We start from the raw sequence: 18,682 nt of genomic DNA, 5'->3' as shown, positions 1-18,682 counted from the left end.
ATGAGACAGAACTTCTCTGAGAGTTTGAATATGGGGCTGAAATAAATTTCAGAGGCAAGGAATTATAGACTATTATTGTGTGGGGGACCAGAATATGCCACTCCAAAATATAAAGAATTGTTGAGCTGAAGGCAATTAAGAATAAGTAGATACAGGAAAACTCTCTACTCTCCCTCTACTTGCCTACAAGCAGAACGAAGATTTACAAAGACAAAAGGTATCTTGCCCCTGCTCTACCAAGAACAACAATCACGGACGGCAGCTTTAAACATGTATAGTCCTGGGGGTGATGCCGGAGGAATCTACAGTTAACAAGCTTTACTTACTTAACCATTTTTTTGTTGGTTATTTGTCTTTCGCAAGTTGCTGTCCCTAGAGAGTCCCAGTCCTTTTCCTTTGTCATGTCACTTCTCTAAAAATTTACTTTTCTTTGTTAAATCTGCAATATAAGCTGAAATTCAAAGCCACATCTTTGAGAGCTACTCAACTACTCATTCCCTGGGTGTCTCCCATGTATATGTGAAATATACCTGTTAACAAACTTCTGTTTGTTTCTCTCTTGTTAACCTGTCTTTTGTAATGGGTCTGTTCCAACTAAGAACCTAGGGAGGTTCTTATTCATTTCCCTGAATTTCTAGTGATGAGGAGGTGGGATTTTTCTGGGACACTCACTTGCTTCAGAGCTCACAGATGGGATCCTGGGGAAACGGCAGAAGCAGGCAAAAGGTTAAGAATTTACATCAAAGTCAGCTCTTCGTGATCTCTATCTATAGTGCCCATTTAAGAGAGCAAAGTAAAAATTTCTCCTTGTCCCTTCCTTTCCAAATTCATTTTAGCTGGAGGAAAACATTTGTATGATTTAGTTTGAAATGTGATTCTCTATCTAACAAGTGGGAGTACCCACTTGTTATTGATCCTTTTCATTCAATGGACAACCATTGTTTTCCTGTTTGTTTTGTTTATGTCCTGAGAGTTTGGCTTTATGACTGGTAAAAATATTTTCTCTGGTCCTTGCTGGTGTTGGGGTGGGGTTGTAGGTGTCAACTTGTGTCTGGAAGCTAGTCGGGTTGGGAAGCTGAGAAACGAAGTGTTCTTTGTGCCAGCTCTCAGGGGAGTTTGTCTTAATAATAGGTCCCAGTCCACAGCGGGCTTTCATCGTCTCAACCTTCTTTGCTTTTGGTTAGTGCAGGGAAAATCTATCCCAGTAAAATGCATGCATGGTATTTCAAATTAGCAGGGCTGTGATTGGAGGCATCCCACATTCCCTGGGACACATTTTTGCACAAACACTATCCTTAACCGCCTGTGGCAACAAAGATCTTTGATTTTTTTCGGCTATCTCTGAAAGTGAACTTTTAAATCATGGAGGCGGTATCTGTGCACCTCTGGAGATGGCTAGTGTATCTGTGGTTAAGCCATAAAAGGTTTATTGGTTTTGATCCTGAGTTGCTTAGTAGATAATACCTTCGGTTAAAAAAGTTTGGTTTCTGATATTCATAGCCTGATAGGAGCAACTTTTTAAAGGCCACTCTGTTCTCTCCATTTGATCCTGCTCCTCCCATAGGAATTCCTCCATGGGAAGCCCTTCTTCTCAAACCCTTGCTAACTGTAGGTTCTGCTGCCACTTTCAGGTTTCTTTCTCGTTGACATAAATTCTGTTAAGGGTAATATGGAACTTCATTAGCTTCTTTAAGAACTTAAGATCTCCCCAAGTTGGCTTCTTCCTTCTCATTGCTTCTGTTTCTCCTTTTTTCTTTTGTTGCCTTAAATCTTCCATCAGTTCCCTTACATTGTTGATATGTCTCCTTCCAGCCTCTGCCTCCTCTGTCCCTCTGTCCTTCTTTGACGGACCTTTTCCCTCCCGCTCTAGTCTCTCAGTCACTTGAGCTTTGGAGTCCTGCTCTCATGGATCTCAGGATTCCCCCAAAGCATATATCTGAGACTACAAAGGTTAATTGGAAATATACTGGCACTTAAAATTTAGTCAACAGCCTCCACAGGATTGAGCTCTGATGATAGAAAAATGTGACCCAAGGCTCCTTCTTGGAGAGAAACTTACATTCTTTTTCTGTACCTTTGAGATATAAATGTTCTACCCTGTCTTACCTGAGAACCATCCCTTTTGAAATGCCAACTTCAGGGAGATGATTCATCAGAAGGAAAAAAAGCTATTTGGAAGTTGGGCAAATAAAAAAATCTAAGTATTTTCCAAAAATAGTGGTAGAAAGGTTTGGCCATCTGAGCAGGTAACCCTGGCTTGTCCCATTTGTCAGAAACAATTTGGATTCTGCTTATTCTTTTATAAACTAGTGAGTTTTGTATTATAGTACCTGGAACATGGCTGAAGTTTTAGAATGAAAGCTATAAGATCTGTTACTGTCTACATGTCTATATCTGTCTTTGTATGTATGTTAGCATATGTGATATTTTTCTAACTCTGGATGGCATTGCCAAAATTAATACGTAAAAGAGCTCTATTTAATTGGCTTAAAGAAAAATGAGTGCTTATATAAATTATTCCTAAAACTGCCAGAAGTATAGGAACTAACCCAAATGCTTTTCAAGTTCACATGACTTGGATAAATCTTTGGTGGATAAGACTACTTTAATATTGTTAGTTTAATAATAACAAACAAACAAAAAATCCGATGTATTTAACTTTTAAGTTGTTTTAATGATGTCTGCCTAACATGCATATGCAGTGCAAGTAGTTAATGGAAATAACTTGAAATGATGCTTAGCTTTGTCTGAGGTCCCTGAAAATTTCATGGGTAATCCAAGCACAATTGTGAAGAATAACTGAATTAAATAGGCGTAAGTGGGGTAAGAATTTATGAATATGCTTTCAAACAATAATTACGTTTTATAATATATCTACTTAAAAAGTTTTGTAAATCTCTTTGGTAACTTACACCCTTAAGTTTTGCTAAGTTAAGTTAAAAAATAGATACTTATTCAATATCTAGATCATTTCCAAATAAGATAAAATACTGATGCACTAATTATTAAGCATAAGTTTAAGTTTGTATACTTTTGGCATTTTGTTTTCATATAGTATAGAGAAGCTGAAGATATTTGGGTCTGTTATTAAACATGTCTTGTGTCACGTTAAAAAATTATACTATGAGGGAGCACATGTTTCTAGAAATTAAAGTTACTTAGAGTTAAAAATTTGGATTAACATATATAATTAAAACTACTAGAAATAATAAGGGAAACAACTCTGAGTGCAAAGTATACAAGGAAAATAAGATGTGATTTTGGTAAGGAAAGTTATAAGGTATGAGGATCTGTTTTGTTAAAGGAAAAAGAGTAATTAATTCTGTACTAAAGTGAAAGGAATGGTTATTTTAGAATAAAAAAGGAAAATGAAGGAGAAAACTGAAAGGATATAGAAAGTTATGTGGGGGAGGAGAAGAGGGGTCAAAGAGAGAGAGAGACTATCTTTTGTGCTGAAGCTGGCTAAAATTGAATAAATGTATTATATGGGTTTTAAAAATGAGTCTTACTGTCAACAAGTTATTAGTGTAAAACTGGAAGCTGTTTTTCTCTCTGTTAAAAAAGCAAAGTGTTCTTGGAACATTAAATCTGCTCTTGATAAGAGACACTGAAAGAGTTTTACCTTTGGAGGGCTCTGACTAGAAAACAAAGATTTTGTGTCTTATCAAAATAATTTTCTGTGCTTTATGTTTTCTATTGTTAGGTCTTTGATTACTTAAGACAACTGAGTCCTTTGTATTAAAAGAGCAAAGTTGTTGTTGTTGTTTCTGCAACTATGTAACTTTCTGCATTTGCCTTTGAAGTCTTTTTTTTTTTTTTTTTTTTTTTTGAGACAGAGTCTCGCTCTGTCGCCCAGGCTGGAGTGCAGTGGCGTGATCTCGGCTCACTGCAAGCTCCGCCTCCCGGGTTCACACCATTCTCTTGCCTCAGCCTCTTGAATAGCTGGGACTGTAGGTGCCTGCTGCCATGCCCAGCTAATTTTTTGTATTTAGTAGAGACAGGGTTTCACCGTGTTAGCCAGGATGGTCTCGATCTCCTGACCTCGTGATCCACCCACCTCGGCCTCCCAAAGTGCTGGGATTATAGGCGTGAGCCATTGTGTCCAGCCCAGCTTTGAAGTCTTTTAATTCTCATTCTGGTTAACTGAATGACTATTATTTCACAGTGATCTGTGATCCTATGGATTCAAGTGATTTAAACATTTTGGCATTTTTAACAACGCCCTAAATCAAATTCTGAATTAAGTATTTTTTAACCTAGAATTAACTTCAGGATTTTTCAGATGAGCCCCTTGACTATCTCAAAAAATTTACCCTCTCTCTTTATAACAAGAGACATATTAAATTAATTAGGCTTATTTGATATGCTAAATCTGCATAGGAAGCATTGTCAAATAAGAAATGGACTGGGTGCAGTGGCTCATGCCTATAATCCCAGAACTTGTGGAGGCCAAGGCAGGAGGATCACTTTAAGCCAGAAATTCAAGGCCAGCCTGAGCAACATAGTAAGACCCCGTCTCTACAAAAAATGAAAAATAAAAATTAGCCAGATGTGGTGGCATGCACCTGTAGTCCTATCTACTTGGGAGGCTGAAGTGAGAGGATCTCCTCCAGGGGTTCGAGGCTGTAGTGAGCTGTTATTGAGCCACTGTACACCAGCCTGGGTGACAGGCTGTCTGTAGTTTTAAGAAACTATGATTGGCTTTTTGGAACCTATAAAGCCCCCCACCTCAAAAAACCTGGCCTAGTACCTAATTAAAAGTGTTGCAAACCTTATAGGTGATTATGGAATGTCACTTCCTGGCAGAATCAGGAAACTCAAAATATTTCAGGAACCTTAAGAAGAGAAGAATTTAATCAAATCTATAGGTATTGTGGTCAAAGTGTTCTAGCAAATCCTTGGCCTTGAGTCAAAGCCTTTTAAAAGTCTAATCTGAAATTTCTTATTAAAAGTTCCAGCAAAGCAGACTTAAAAAAAGCCTATGTGATCAATCACTGTTTGGGCTGCACTTATGTAAATAATCAATTGAAGTTTAATAACACTAGACTTATTTTGAAAATAAATTAGCCTTACTGTGATTTTCTTTGGTAAAAATAGGGGTGATTACAGAGAAAAAAATATTTCAGAATAAAAGTACAGTGCACCTATTTTTAGATTCTAGTCCTATTCATTGTTTTTGAGGTTTTATTACCTACCTGTAAACTGAACTGGATTCTGAATTTTTCTAGTTTCCTCCAATATTTGGCTATGGGTCTCCAAATTAAGATTTCCAATATTCTCTCACCTTTCTGCCTTGGCATCACTAAGAACAAAATCTACCCTTTTCCCAAAACCCTGCGAGTTGATACTGGACAACTTAACATAAACTTAGGAGAAATAACCACAATAGCTCACATGTGGACTTCCTTCATGCCTCTTGCCTGTGGGCCACTCAGACATCACTGGAGTAATTAAAACTGCAAAAGATGCTTGAGCCCAACATTTAGAATTCTTTCTGACCAGCCACCCTCTGAATTCAGTAACTGGTTTAAAATTTGCTCTAATGATTGATCTTTGTTTTTCTCTTGTTTTCATATAAATACCTCTTATTAAATAACTATGTGCTTGCACCATATAGGCCTAACTTTGGTGGGAGCCCACTTGTAATACCACCTCCTGAAATGAGACACTGAACTGAACTGACTTATTTCAGCTCAGTTCAGTTCAGTTCAGTTCAGTTCAGTTTAACTGAACTGACTTATTCTTAGTACTAAGTGACTGATTCAATAAGGTATGGGACAATGTACTCCAATGTATTTTTTTTTTTCTGCTTGTTTCAATTTATGTTTTTCTGTCTTTTGCCCATCTTTGATCTTGCAACTTGCAACCCAAATCTTTCCATAGCTACCAACCCTACTTTTATTTTGCAAAGTTTTATATAAATAAAGTTTCAATGGCGGGACTATGAAAGACCAGAATATACCACCCCAAAATATAAAGAATCATTGAGCTGAAGGCAATTAGGAAGGAGATACAGGAAAGCTCTCTGTCTTCTCTCTATTTGCTTAAAAGCAGGACATAGATTTATGAAGACAAAAGGTGTTATTTTCCCTCTAATACACACAATTTATAGGCTTAGGGGTGATGCCAGAGAAATCCACATTAACAAGCTTTACTAACTAAACTTTTTCTGTTAGTCTTCCCGAAGTTGCTGTCCCTAGAGACTCCAAGTCCTTTTCCTTTGTCTTTTTACTTCTCTAAAAATTTACGGTTCTTTGTTGAAGATGTTATATAAGCTGGAATTCAAAGCTACGTCTTTGAGAACTTATTCCCTGGGTGTTGCCCATTTATACATGAAATATACATGTTAACAAACTTCTGTTTGTTTTTCTCTTTTTAATCTGTCTGTTGTAATGAGTCTGTTCCAACTAAGAACGTATGGGGGTTATTATTCCTTTCCCTACAGTTTAAAATCTGCTTAATTACTGAGATATTTTTGATAACAGACTGTCACAAGTTGGCCTTGGTCTTTCTAGATGCCATAGTTTTCCAAATAGACCAGGCATTTTTAAACAGCCGTGACTTTGCTCATGCTCTGCCATCTACTTGAAACATCTTTCTTTCTGAAGATGAATCCTCCACTTCCTTGTTGATTAAATTCTTCACTTCCTTGAATCCTTCACTTCATTGAATCCTTCCTTCACTTCATTGGTCCCTGTCTCCCCCTATCCCCCGCCAATTTTTTTTAATTTATTATACTTTAAGTTCTAGGGTATATGTGCACAACATGCAGGTTTGTTACATATGTATACACGTGTCATGTTGGTGTGCTGCACCCATTAACGCGTCATTTACATTAGGTATATCTCCTAATGCTATCCCTCCCCACCTACCCCCACCCCACGACAGGCCCCCATGTGTGATGTTCCCCTTCCTGTGTCCAAGTGTTCTCAATGTTCAATTCCCACCTATGAGTGAGAACATGCGGTGTTTTGTTTTTTGTCCTTGCGGTAGTTTGCTGAGAATGATGGTTTCCAGCTTCATCCATGTCCTTACAAAGGACGTGAACTCATCCTTTTATATGGCTGCATAGTATTCCATGATGTATATGTGCCACATTTTCTTAATCCAGTCTATCATTGATGGACATCTGGGTGGGTTCCAAGTCTTTGCTATTGTGAATAGTACCGCAATAAACATATGTGTGCATGTGTCTTTATAGCAGCATGATTTATAATCCTTTGGGTATGTACCCAGTAATGGGATGGCTGGGTCAAATGGTATTTCTAGTTCTAGATCCTTGAGGAATCACCACACTGTCTTCCACAATGGTTGAACTAATTTACAGTCCCACCAACAGTGTAAAAGTGTTCCTATTTCTCCACATCCTCTCCAGCACCTGTTGTTTCCTGACTTTTTAATGATCACCATTCTAACTGGTGTGAGATGGTATCTCATTGTGGCTTTTATTTGCATTTCTCTGATGGCCAGAGATGATGAGCATTTTTTCGTGTGTCTGTTGGCTGCATAAATGTCTTCTTTTGAGAAGTGTCCATATGCTTCACTCACTTTTTGATGGGGTTGTTAGTTTTTTTCTTGTAAATTTGTTTGAGTTCTTTGTAGATTCTATTAGCCCTTTGTCAGATGAGTAGATTGCAAAAATTTTTTCCCGTTCTGTAGGTTGCCTGTTCACTCTGATGGTAGTTTCTTTTGCTGTGCAGAAGCTCTTTAGTTTAATTAGATCCCAATTTTTAACATCTCTCAATTTGCTATGATTCTCACAATGAATAGCATAGCATCAACAAATTAGTGGCATTTTTTTCTTAGTGGTATATAAAATAATGGGTTATGTTATAATTGATGAAAATTTAGATCTGATGAAATACAGTATATGAATCTGCACAGTCAATGTGTTATCCAAGTGGAAATGTACAATAAGCAGTTGGAAATGATGATCTGGGTCTTTGGAGAGGTGAAGGTATAAAATATATTCACTCTGTTCCAGCATTCTCCAGTCTCAATCCTTTCCAGGATCAACTCTAAGGCCCAAAAGCATACTACCGAAACAGCAAGTAAACTAAATATTGATGAGGAAACAGTGATATAGCAACTGGCACGTCATTGCTGATCTTAGACAGGACTCAAGAGGAGGAAGCAGGAATTTTAGCCAGATCTTTCAAGGAAATGAAGGGATAGAGGGAAAGGGGAAAGTTGCTAGAGGAGTTTGTAAGTTTTAAGAATACTTTTAAAATAGTGAAAGATCTTGAACATGTTTGTAACTTAAGGTAAAAGTACCAATTAAGAAGAGGTTAAATATACTAAAGAGAGTTGAATATTGACCCCTGAGGGAATAGGAGGGGCTGAAGGGTTGGGAGGTGAGAGGAATTGTCAGTGGGCGAGTGGAAAGAGACATTTTCTGCAGGGTGGCTTCAATTTTATCTTTGAAGTAAAAGGCAAGGTTATTTGCAGACAATGGAGCGATGTGGCTGGAAGGGAGTGTGAGGAAAGTGAAATCTGGGGAAGGGGTTAGGGCATACACTGATTCACATAGATGGCTCAGCCGATGTTGGAATAGGAACGATAAATCTACAAGTGTGCTTGTCCATGCCTTTTGAGACAGTCTCTAGATCAGTGAGGCTAAAGAAGGTCTATGGCTGGAAAGCCAAAAATAAATAAATAAATAAATAAATAAATAAATAAATTTAAAAAAGGAGGCTTTGATTAAAGTTGTCTCAATCTTTTCACTTTTTAAGAACTTAACATGATACTTGACACGCAGGAGGCACCCACTAAGTATCTACTCAGTGACATTGTTGAGAGAACATATTGGAAGGTAGGGCAATTTAGGGAATGTCTGTTCTCATATTTCTATCATATTGTTTAGAGAAAAAAACCACTTCTCATTGGCAATTGCTTTACATATTAGTAAAAGTATTTTATATTTCACAGGTGATTTTTTTTTGTACAGGTAAGCATTTTAATCAAGCTTTTCATCCGTAACAAAAGTGTTTGGTCTCACTTTTATTAACAGCTTTATTGTTTATATATCATAAAATTTACTCACTTTAAGTGTACAGTTCAGTAGTTTTTAAGTACATTTACAAGTTATGTAACTGTCACCAAAATCCAATTTTAGACTCTTTCTCTCACCCTGAAAATATTCCTCATGCTTCTTTGCACACAATTCCTGCTCCCTTTCTGAGCTCCAGACCTGCTTTTTATTTCTATAGATTTTTATTTTCTGGACATTTCATATATGTGGAATAATATAATGTGTGATCTTTTGCATGTGGCTTATTTCATTTAGCACAATGTTTTTGAGGTTCTTCCGTATTGTAGCATTTATGAGTAGTTCATTCCTTTTTATTGGTTAATAATATTCCATTGTCTGGAGCAACCACATTTTTTTTATCCATTTACCAGTTCACGTGCCTCTGGATAATTTTTACATTTTGGTTATTATGAATACCACTGTTATGACCATTCACATATAGATATTTGTGGGATATATATTTTCATTTCCCTTGGGTTGATATAGAATAATTTCTTGACCAAACTATGGATTTTTGTCTCAAGAGTGGAATGTTGTTCTGTAGACACTTTTGTAATTTTCTTTTTATGTGGTGTAATATTGAAACCTTGAGTTATGTACCTAAACATTGAAATACTATGAATATATGAATATGAGAAAAGCATCTATAAAATTGTTAAAATTTACTTGGCATCTGGTACAATTTACTGTCACTCACTAGTAACTACTAGTCTTTCCATCTGGAATAAAAATGACATATACATTATATTTACTACTCTGCTAATACCACCAAAAAGCCTAGCAATTGTCATTTCCAGACTATCTGCTGTGAGGAGAGCTAGCAATCTAATTCTTTAAAACTGATTCTTTGGATATATAATTTCAACCCCTCCCTTTTAAGGGCATTTCAACATTTGAAAAGTAGGATTGAGGTTGCTCCTGAGACAGGCCAAGAGGAAAAAGTAATTTGTTTTAAAACCTTTTCAAACCCAGAGCAACGTGCAGGAGGATACCTTACTAATTTACCAGAGATGCTAAAAGATTGAAAGACTTCCCTTGCTTTGATTTGCTCTGCTCCCTGGTTTCCTACACTGGAGAAATCTGGAGTGGAGATCTACATTTGCCGCTTTTAACAGTATCAATAGGAAAAATGTGATGAGGAGGAATGTGAAAATCAGCACTTCTCAAGACATTTCTGCTAAATTAGTAGTGATAAGGATTAAGACTTAGAATATGGTCTTCATTCATTCATTCAATTCACTAAACTAGACTCTTATGAATTCTAAATATATTTATGTGATACCTTTCATGTGCCAGGCACTAAGCTAGGCATGTAGATTATGGGTGTGAGCAGCAGTTCAAGTTGTACACAGCAAAGAAAGAAGCTATGTAGCAGATGGTTTTCCCAACTAATTAAAAAAAAAAGTTAATTTGTTTTAGAAGAAGTAGCTGGCAACTTTTGGTTACTGGATTTAAAGATCATTAGGGCTTTTCTTCAGCTCTTTGGTAGAATAGCTTGGTTGGCATTTCTTTTCTTTCTTTTTTTTTTTTTTTTTCTGAATCATCTGTGGGTTTGGTATTTAGCAGGTTCTAAGACCAAGAAAAATATGACCAAGGACAAGAAGAATCATTCTGTAAGGTGAAAATCCCAAGACCTCCAAGATGAGGTCTTCTGGATCCTACATGTTTTGTTGAAATTTAACATAAAGAAATCTATACAAATATTGTTCAAAAAATACAAAGCTAATTACAAGTACTTCATTTGGAACAAAAATACTGTGCTGTGTCCTAGTCATTCGTGCACATTTACTGCCACTACTGATCTTGTACAACATGCTTAGTGTTTGTTTCAGTTCAATGTGGCATAATATCTGCTCTCTTGGGTAACAGATTCTCAGATAAAGCATGATTTGGTGTTTAAATTCAAACTTTTCTACATCAAAATGATCAATCATCAGGTGACATCCATGGAGTAAAACTTCTTACACATTAGAAAAAATGCTATGCCTAGAAACTAGTGATGTTATCATCCAAGATAAAAGCCATTTTTAACATATGTATTACCAAGTTACACTTAACATACCAAATTCTAGCTCTAAGGGGTATGGAGTTGTCCAGTGACCCTAAAAAACATATCACCACAGTCTAACATCTATACATTTTCCGAAGTGTGGACATCCATAATCCTGGTTGAGCTACGGCAAGATCACTCCTGTTTCTTTCTAGACTTTTCTTATATAACATGAACAAAACAGTGAGTTCCAGTAACAACTAATGTTAAATTTGGAAGTGCACGTTAGAGACTCCTTATTTGTCAGTGCAATAGCTTTTAAATAGATAGAGCTTTGTTTAGTACTAAAATATCAGAATGGAAACACAGCTATGTTCATTGTCTGCCAGGATTAGGATCAGAGATGATCTGAGTTCCATAAATATGCCCCCACTACTGTGGGCCCACTGGAGAAAGTGGAGAATTTGAATACCAAAGGAAACAGGCCCAAAGGTACACTCAGCTGCCTGTCTCCTCCTGGTGCTGTGCATATGCTGATGGTGGCCAGGTGGAGGATTTGGCTAGCCCAGTGAATTGCTTCTATCTGGAGGAATAAGCAAATAGTGCAGCAACAATGTACTACCCCTAGATACAAATTAAACAGCACTAAAGTGCACTTAGAAGAAATTAACAAAGCTTTAGAATGGAAAGTGACTTTAAAAAATTCATTCTCTTTTTATTTCAGTTTTACGATTAATGGGAAATGAATAAATGAAAAGACTAAGGAGAGAGAGGAAATAGTAAGGGATTATTACCACAACACAAAGCTTTTATAGATATTATATTTGAATGAGCCAAATAAAGTAGATGGATTTTTAATCATTTTCTTTTAAAGATCCCTATTACTTCTTAAAAACTTATTTTGGAAATCCCCAGGCTAAGTCAATGTACTTCAAATTTTAACGTAAAGAAATCACAACATTTTAATTTATTCCCCCTATAGAAACAATGCTATAGCTATCTTCATGTTCTCCAGGTGGATGTGATTTTTCTTTATGCTATATCAAGGCAGATGTCATGGTCTTAAGCATAATATGAGCTGCTTACACTTGACATTACAGTAATACTTCCACTATGGTGTGTGAAAAATACCACAGCATTAGATCACCATTGGTATGTATTGCACCAAATAGAAGAAGAATAAAATGGATTTCTAAACGGGTAAAAGGCATTACACATCATATAAAATTCAACCATATTTTCTTCTTAGAGTTCAAAGTATTATCTGGCTAGTTGCTTGGATCAGCTAAAGGCCATCACCATATTATTGATTGAGAACTTACTCTGTGTCAGGCTCGGTACTAGCAACTTAACATGTGTTGTCTAACTTGGTTTTCATGATTGCTCTATGAATTACCCCATATTACATTTGAAGAAACTGAGGCTTAGAGAAAAATGTAATGACTGCTTATGGTCACACATTTGGTTAGCGAAGCCAAGATATGCATCATACAGCATGTTTATTTGCACTTGAAACAATCAGCAGGGAGAGCTAGGTAGCTTGGAAATAGGTGAGTTACCTGAAAAAGCCTGTGGACTGAGGTGTGGCTTCCATACAGATGCTTCTGTCCACTTCCTGATCCGCCCTTCCTCACGATAAATTATGACTATCAAAGTAACACAAAATGCTTCATGTCAGAGTATTGAAATAATTGGAGTGGATCTCATTTTCTTTGGCTAGACAGCATAATAAGTGCTTTTCCCCAATTGGCATTTTTATAAATTATCATTATTTTTTCAGACAGTTTATTACCCAGGTGGCTGTTTTTTGTGGCAAAATTAGCTCACATGGTCGTACACACAATTATATTACATGTTGTTACATGTGCTTTACTGAAATGAAAGACTTAACATTTAATGAATTCCCTTTCTTTATTGGTAAGCCTAATCCAGCACAATTTAAAAATAAATTTCATTTATGAGTCTCTTGTTTTCCTATTGTTTCCATATTTATTCAGTATTTTTCTTCATCTACTTACTGGGAAATTTATTTTTGTTTTTATGTTTTTGAGACGGAGTCTTGCTCTGTCACCCAGGCTGGATGGAGTGCAGTGGCATGATCTTGGCTCACTGCAACCTCCGCCTGCCTGGTTTAAGCAATTCCCCTGCCTCAGCCTCCTGAGTAGCTGGGATTACAGGTGCACGCCACCATGCCTGGCTAATTTGTTTTGCATTTTTAGTAGTGACGGGGTTTCACCATGTTGGCCAGACTGGTCTTGAACTCCCGGCCTGAGGCAATCTGCCTTCCTCAGCCTCCCAAAGTGCTGGGATTACAGGTGTGAGCCACTGTGCCTGGCCCTTACTGGGGAATTTAATGGTCTTCTGGATTACTCAGTGGCAGCCCCAAGAGATCAAGCAGAAAATTCATGGCCTCTAAGAGCATAATCATACAAGTTTTTTTTTTTTTTTTTGAGACGGAGTCTCACTCTTTTGCCCAGGCTGGAGTGCAGTGGTGCGATCTTGGCTCACTGCAACCTCCGCCTCCCAGGTTCAAGTGATTCTTCTGCCTCAGCCTCCTGAGTAACTGGGATTACAGGCACCTGCCACCATACCTGGCTAATTTTGTTTAATTTTTAGTAGAACGGGGTTTCACCATCTTGGCCAGGCTGGTCTCCAACTCCTGACCTCGTGATCCACCCACCTCGGCCTCCCAACGTTCTGGGATTACAGGCATGAGCCACCGCACCCTGCCTAATCATACAAGTTTTAGCTAGAATATTATTTGAGCAGGAGGGTGGTAAATGAGTGTGGTGTTATGACATTTTTCAATGCCAATGTGTGGTTGTGTATTTGAGGTATGTGGAGAACAATTTTAAATGCTTGCACTTTCTTATAATCTTGACTGTATAAATATTTTTAGGGTTTTGTTAGTGATAATAACTTCTATGAAGATATGAGATTAACTAATGGAAACAATCTACAGGAAGAACTTGATATTTATGTGATAAAAATGACTGCAAATATTCTACTTTGATGATTAGGTAATTTTACTGACTGTATTATATTGACTAAGGTAAACAGACAATTGCGCACTTTTATCCTGAGCTGTAAAAACTGCTTTCTTTTTTTTACTTATGACAAAGGGCCTGGCTTGGAGCAAGGTGAATCCCTCCTATACCTTGGCTGCATTTCTTGGTGCATTTCTCTCTTTGCTCAAACTTCTACTGTGTGCTATGGACAGACTCATTCAAGGGCTTGCCCTGATGGAGCTGCTCATGTGCTAAGTGTATTGAGAAATGAATTATGTAAAGGGGGGAAAGGAAATGAAGTGAAGGAAAAGAAGGGAAGGAATTTGGAAGGTAATAATGAAAAAAGACTAATTCAAAGAGAAGAAATATAGATAAAACTGAAGGAAAAAAGAATATAGGTAAAGGGATTATGAGTGATTCAGGAAAAGTCTGGGGACAGGGAAGAAGAGAGTGCAATAGAAACATTTTCCTGTAGCTTTCCTCTTCTAAAGCAGGGTTTTCTTAGGGGAAAAAAATCTTAGGGGTCCATGAGTTGGCATTTGAAAAAATTGCATCCTTACTTTCTCTCAAAATTTGTCATCTCCCTCAACTATAAATATAGGCTACAAACTTCTGCAGTATTAGCAACACCCATGACTAGGTCTCTAATAGAAACAAAAAATATTTTCATATTACAATGTAATGGTTGCAAATACATTGAAAATTACTTATACTTACAATTACTTTGAAGTTGCCACTGATCTTAATTGATACTTCAAAAAGAAGTACGTATATTATTATATCATACATTTGTTTTAAAGTATTTGCTAACTGTATTTCAATATAATCAGTTTCCTTTCCAATCCTATAAATTTTATTTCATGCATTTAAAAATATTCTGAGAAGGGGTTAATAGATGTCAACAGATAGCATGACAAAAAGAGTTAGCAACCTCTACTGGACAGCAACCCTTCCCAGATGAATGGCTTACAGTGTGTCTGAGGTATTTATGCTCTCAGTCCTCAGTGGGGGAGGCCCTGAGGCCCTGAGGCCCTGACCTCAAGCTAACTTGTCTGTGCACACATAAACTTCATGTGTTCTATGACAAAGGAAGTTTAGGCAAACTGTTAGGTTACTAGTGGTTTGACTTTTAAAATATTGGTCTTCTAAAGACACCACATTAAAAAAATTATTGCATATATGACGTTATTATCTTTTATTTTAGGGAGAGAGAAGCTTTATTACAGAGAAGGACAAGAAGTTAGAGGAATAGGAAACTCTAGGAGGCTTGAGAGTTCCTTAGGGAAAGCCCCTTTGAAAAGAACAAGATCACCCACTGGCCAGGGAAAATGAAGTTCACTTAAAGGAACTCTTTTTGGCTTTTTTTGTTTGAGACAGGATCTCCCTCTGTCACCCAGGCTGGAGTGCAGTGGTGTGATTATAACTCACTGTAGCATAAATCTCCAGGGCTCAAGTGATCCTCCCACCTCAGCCTCCCAAGTAGCTGGGACTACAGTTGTGCACCACCACATCTGGCTAATTTAAAAAATGTATATTTTTATAGAGATGGAGTCTCATTATGTTTCCCAGGCTGCTCTTGAACTCCTGGCCTCAAGCAGTCCTTCCATCTTGGCCGCCTAAAATGTTGGGATTGTAGGTGTGAACCACCGTGCCCAGCCCTTTTTTTTTGGCACAGGAGATGATGTTACACAGATTTTTCCTAAGAAACATACTATCCCCAAGTCTCAGAGACTCCCTTTTATTTGTTTGGACATAGAGTCCCAATGACTTTGATCATGCCAACACTCATCAAAGCCACATAGTTTGTTTGTTTGTTTTTGTTTGTTTTTTTTGGAGACAGAGTCTTGCTCTGTCGCCCAAGCTGGAGTGCAGTGGTGTGATCTTGGCTCATTGCAACTTTCGCCTCCCAGGTTCAAGCAGTTTTGTGCCTCAGCCTCCTGAGTAGCTGGGATTACAGCCATGCACCCCCAATTCTGGCTAATTTTTGTGTATGTGTATATATATGTATGTGTATATATATGTATACATATATATATGTATGTGTATATATATATTTTAGTAGAGATGGGATTTCACCATGTTGGCCAGGCTGGTCTGGAACTCCTGGCCTCAAGTGATGCGCCTGCCTCACCCTCCCAAAGTTCTGGGATTGCAGGTGTGAGCCAATGTGGCTGGCACCACACATTTTTTAATTCATGAAGTTTCATCTCATAGAGCATAACACTAACAGTGTTTTTAAAGATAGGTAGCTAAAAAGGGCTAATTTCTTATCAATGCCCAAAACTTCCTGTGAGAGGCTTGACTAAAACCTTTATCTTCATGTAGTCATTTTCCCCCTCTTATATAATATATAAGGTCAAATTTTGATAAATCCATACTCTCTCTCTCTCTCTCTCTATATATATATATCCATACATACATACTCTCTATATTATTTGGTAGTCTCTTCTCTAGTCTAGTATGTGTTTCCATGCCAATTTATCTTTAGTTTTTGAACAATGAAATTATTAGAACAATGGGCATTGTCACTGATTGAATTAGTGATGCTTTGTATAGACTCCTGAAGTCTTCTCTGACTGTATTACTTGGTGTCTCTGAGTCCCAAACTTTGCAGTAGAAGGCTTTAAAGAAAATGGAATAATTTTCTCTTTAAACTGTAATGAGTGACAGTAGTCCAATGACAATACAGAAAGTGTCACACTCAGATGAGCAGTACTGAGTGTAGAACAAGATCACTAACTGGCCATCAATGACATATCCCGTTTCTTGGTATCCAGGAGACTGAAAATCATTTGGTTTTCTTTATCTAGGCCACAGCTGTCTTGGGCCTCATTCCAATCATTTTGATCTGGTGAGGATTCCTCTTGGCAACATAAATGCAGTTAAGGGGGGGCTATAATGACATGGCAGTGACAGCTGAAATACATTTCCTCATTTTGATCTAGGTGAATGTTCTCAGTAGTATTGCTTGATGACCATATGCTTATCTGTCTCACACTTATAGGAGATTTTTAAAAGGGATTAAAAGGTATTATTTTTTCCTCCATTAAACTTCGGACAAAGAACAATTGTGAGCCAATGTTGGTTAATCCATCATATTATAATGTATGAAAATCAATAAAGAGAAAAATGCAAAGTACTCCTATGTGTCTACCCCTCTATCTACACAAAATTTATTCATCAGGAGAAGCAGCATCACAGCAGATCTGTTAGCCTAATTATGATGTATTTCCTTTTAAACAATTTGCACACAATAATTGATCAAAAGTCTTCATAGAGCTTCCCAGAGCAATTCATTAGTTCAATAAAACAATGTGAGCAATAGTTGGAGCACATTTACTTCATAATCATTTTGTTAAGGAAAAAAAAAACACAGCAGCTGCAGTTCAGTGTAGATAGCCATCAGAAACAGTTAATTTATCAAAGTGAATTGATCTTGGCAGTTTTCATTCTAGGGCTTAGATTGAGAAACACAATTAGAATTCAGTGCTGTGCACACAGCCAGAACAAAGTGATGTTGGCTCATTTTCCAGTAACATTATGGGTTAAACCATGGATAGACAGAAAATCCAGAATTTATCCAGCCATACAGATTAAGTCACACATCTAAGTGATCAATAAATGGAATAAAATGCTCCACTTTTATAGGAAAATGACAGGTCAATACCTTCTTTTAAACCTAGACTTACAACCTTATTCCAAAACACAGAGCATCAACAGTAACAAACCACATTCAGCATACCAGGAAAACTGTGTTAAAGCTGACCTTGTTAAATGCCCTCTCCCAACTCCGCCAGTGAAATGAAATGGATTATCGCTCTGACCTCACATAGGGTTGCACTTTGGGAAAACTCTCCATCAGTGCATATAATCCTAATTTTTAAAGCATTGATCATAGCCCTGCACAGCTGCATACATTCAAAACTCTTATCCTTTTCCAATCTACACTTTTCCTTCTTAAAAACTGTGGCTTGATTCATTTGGTTTAGCAGCTGCCTTCTTATAGCATATGCCTCCCAGATACACAGATTACATCGATAACTGGCCATCTGTGCTCGACAGTCACCCGCACCAGCTCCAAATCTTCTTGGCTTCTCTTTCCAAGCTCTCAGTGGGATACTTGACCCTCAGGTGCTGGGAGGCAGTCAAAGATACAAAGAACTCTGGATCCCCCACAAGGGATGCAGAACTGAATGATTCCATGAAAGTGGCCTGAGAGTGCGACCAGTAAAAAGAAAATTTAGAGAGATTTTGTAAATACATCAAACTTATTTTCATATTACCTGCCTTGTTTAGCCTGATGGGAGGTAGATTTTCCAGGCCAATGCTTATTTGTTGTTGCCACTAAGCTTTTAAGGTCCAAATCAGGCTCCTGCTCCCACTGCCAGGAAGAATGCTCAGCTGAATATGTTATTTGCTTCCAACATTTCCTCATTCTGGAGACTTTGTGGTCTGCCTGTGTTGCCGTGGGTGCCAAATGTGTTCTGTGGGGACCAATTGGAGAGCTCAGCAGAAAGACAATGAGCTCTATCACATGCTAGGAAAGTCATGGTCACAGGGTTTAGGGAAAACAAACCAAACCCCAAAACCCCACAGGGAAAAAGTCTTTGATTTGCTGCTGAAGACAGGAATCAAAGGGCCATTCTTGGCCTC

General features: G+C 37.5%; 1 protein-coding gene across 2 annotated transcripts in view; it reads right to left on the bottom strand.

Moving 5' to 3' along the window:
* Positions 1-18,461, bottom strand: part of CPB1 (carboxypeptidase B1) — a 69,301-nt gene extending 50,840 nt beyond the window's left edge. Inside the window, exons 1-2 of one of the 2 annotated variants that reach the window (XM_063722266.1) lie at positions 18,313-18,461; positions 12,581-12,667 (exon numbers count right to left, since the gene is read on the bottom strand). The gene's annotated coding sequence lies outside the window, so the exon portion shown is untranslated. The remainder of the gene's footprint in view (positions 1-12,580; positions 12,668-18,312) is intronic. The other variant, XM_054552820.2, reaches the window with a different exon arrangement.
* Between the last annotated feature and the right edge of the window lie 221 nt (positions 18,462-18,682).

Source organism: Pongo abelii, chromosome 2, assembly GCF_028885655.2.
Source record: "Pongo abelii isolate AG06213 chromosome 2, NHGRI_mPonAbe1-v2.0_pri, whole genome shotgun sequence".
NCBI lineage: Eukaryota > Metazoa > Chordata > Mammalia > Primates > Hominidae > Pongo > Pongo abelii.
The sequence above is the reverse complement of the archived record's forward strand: the minus strand, read 5'-3'. Positions and strand labels throughout refer to the sequence as shown.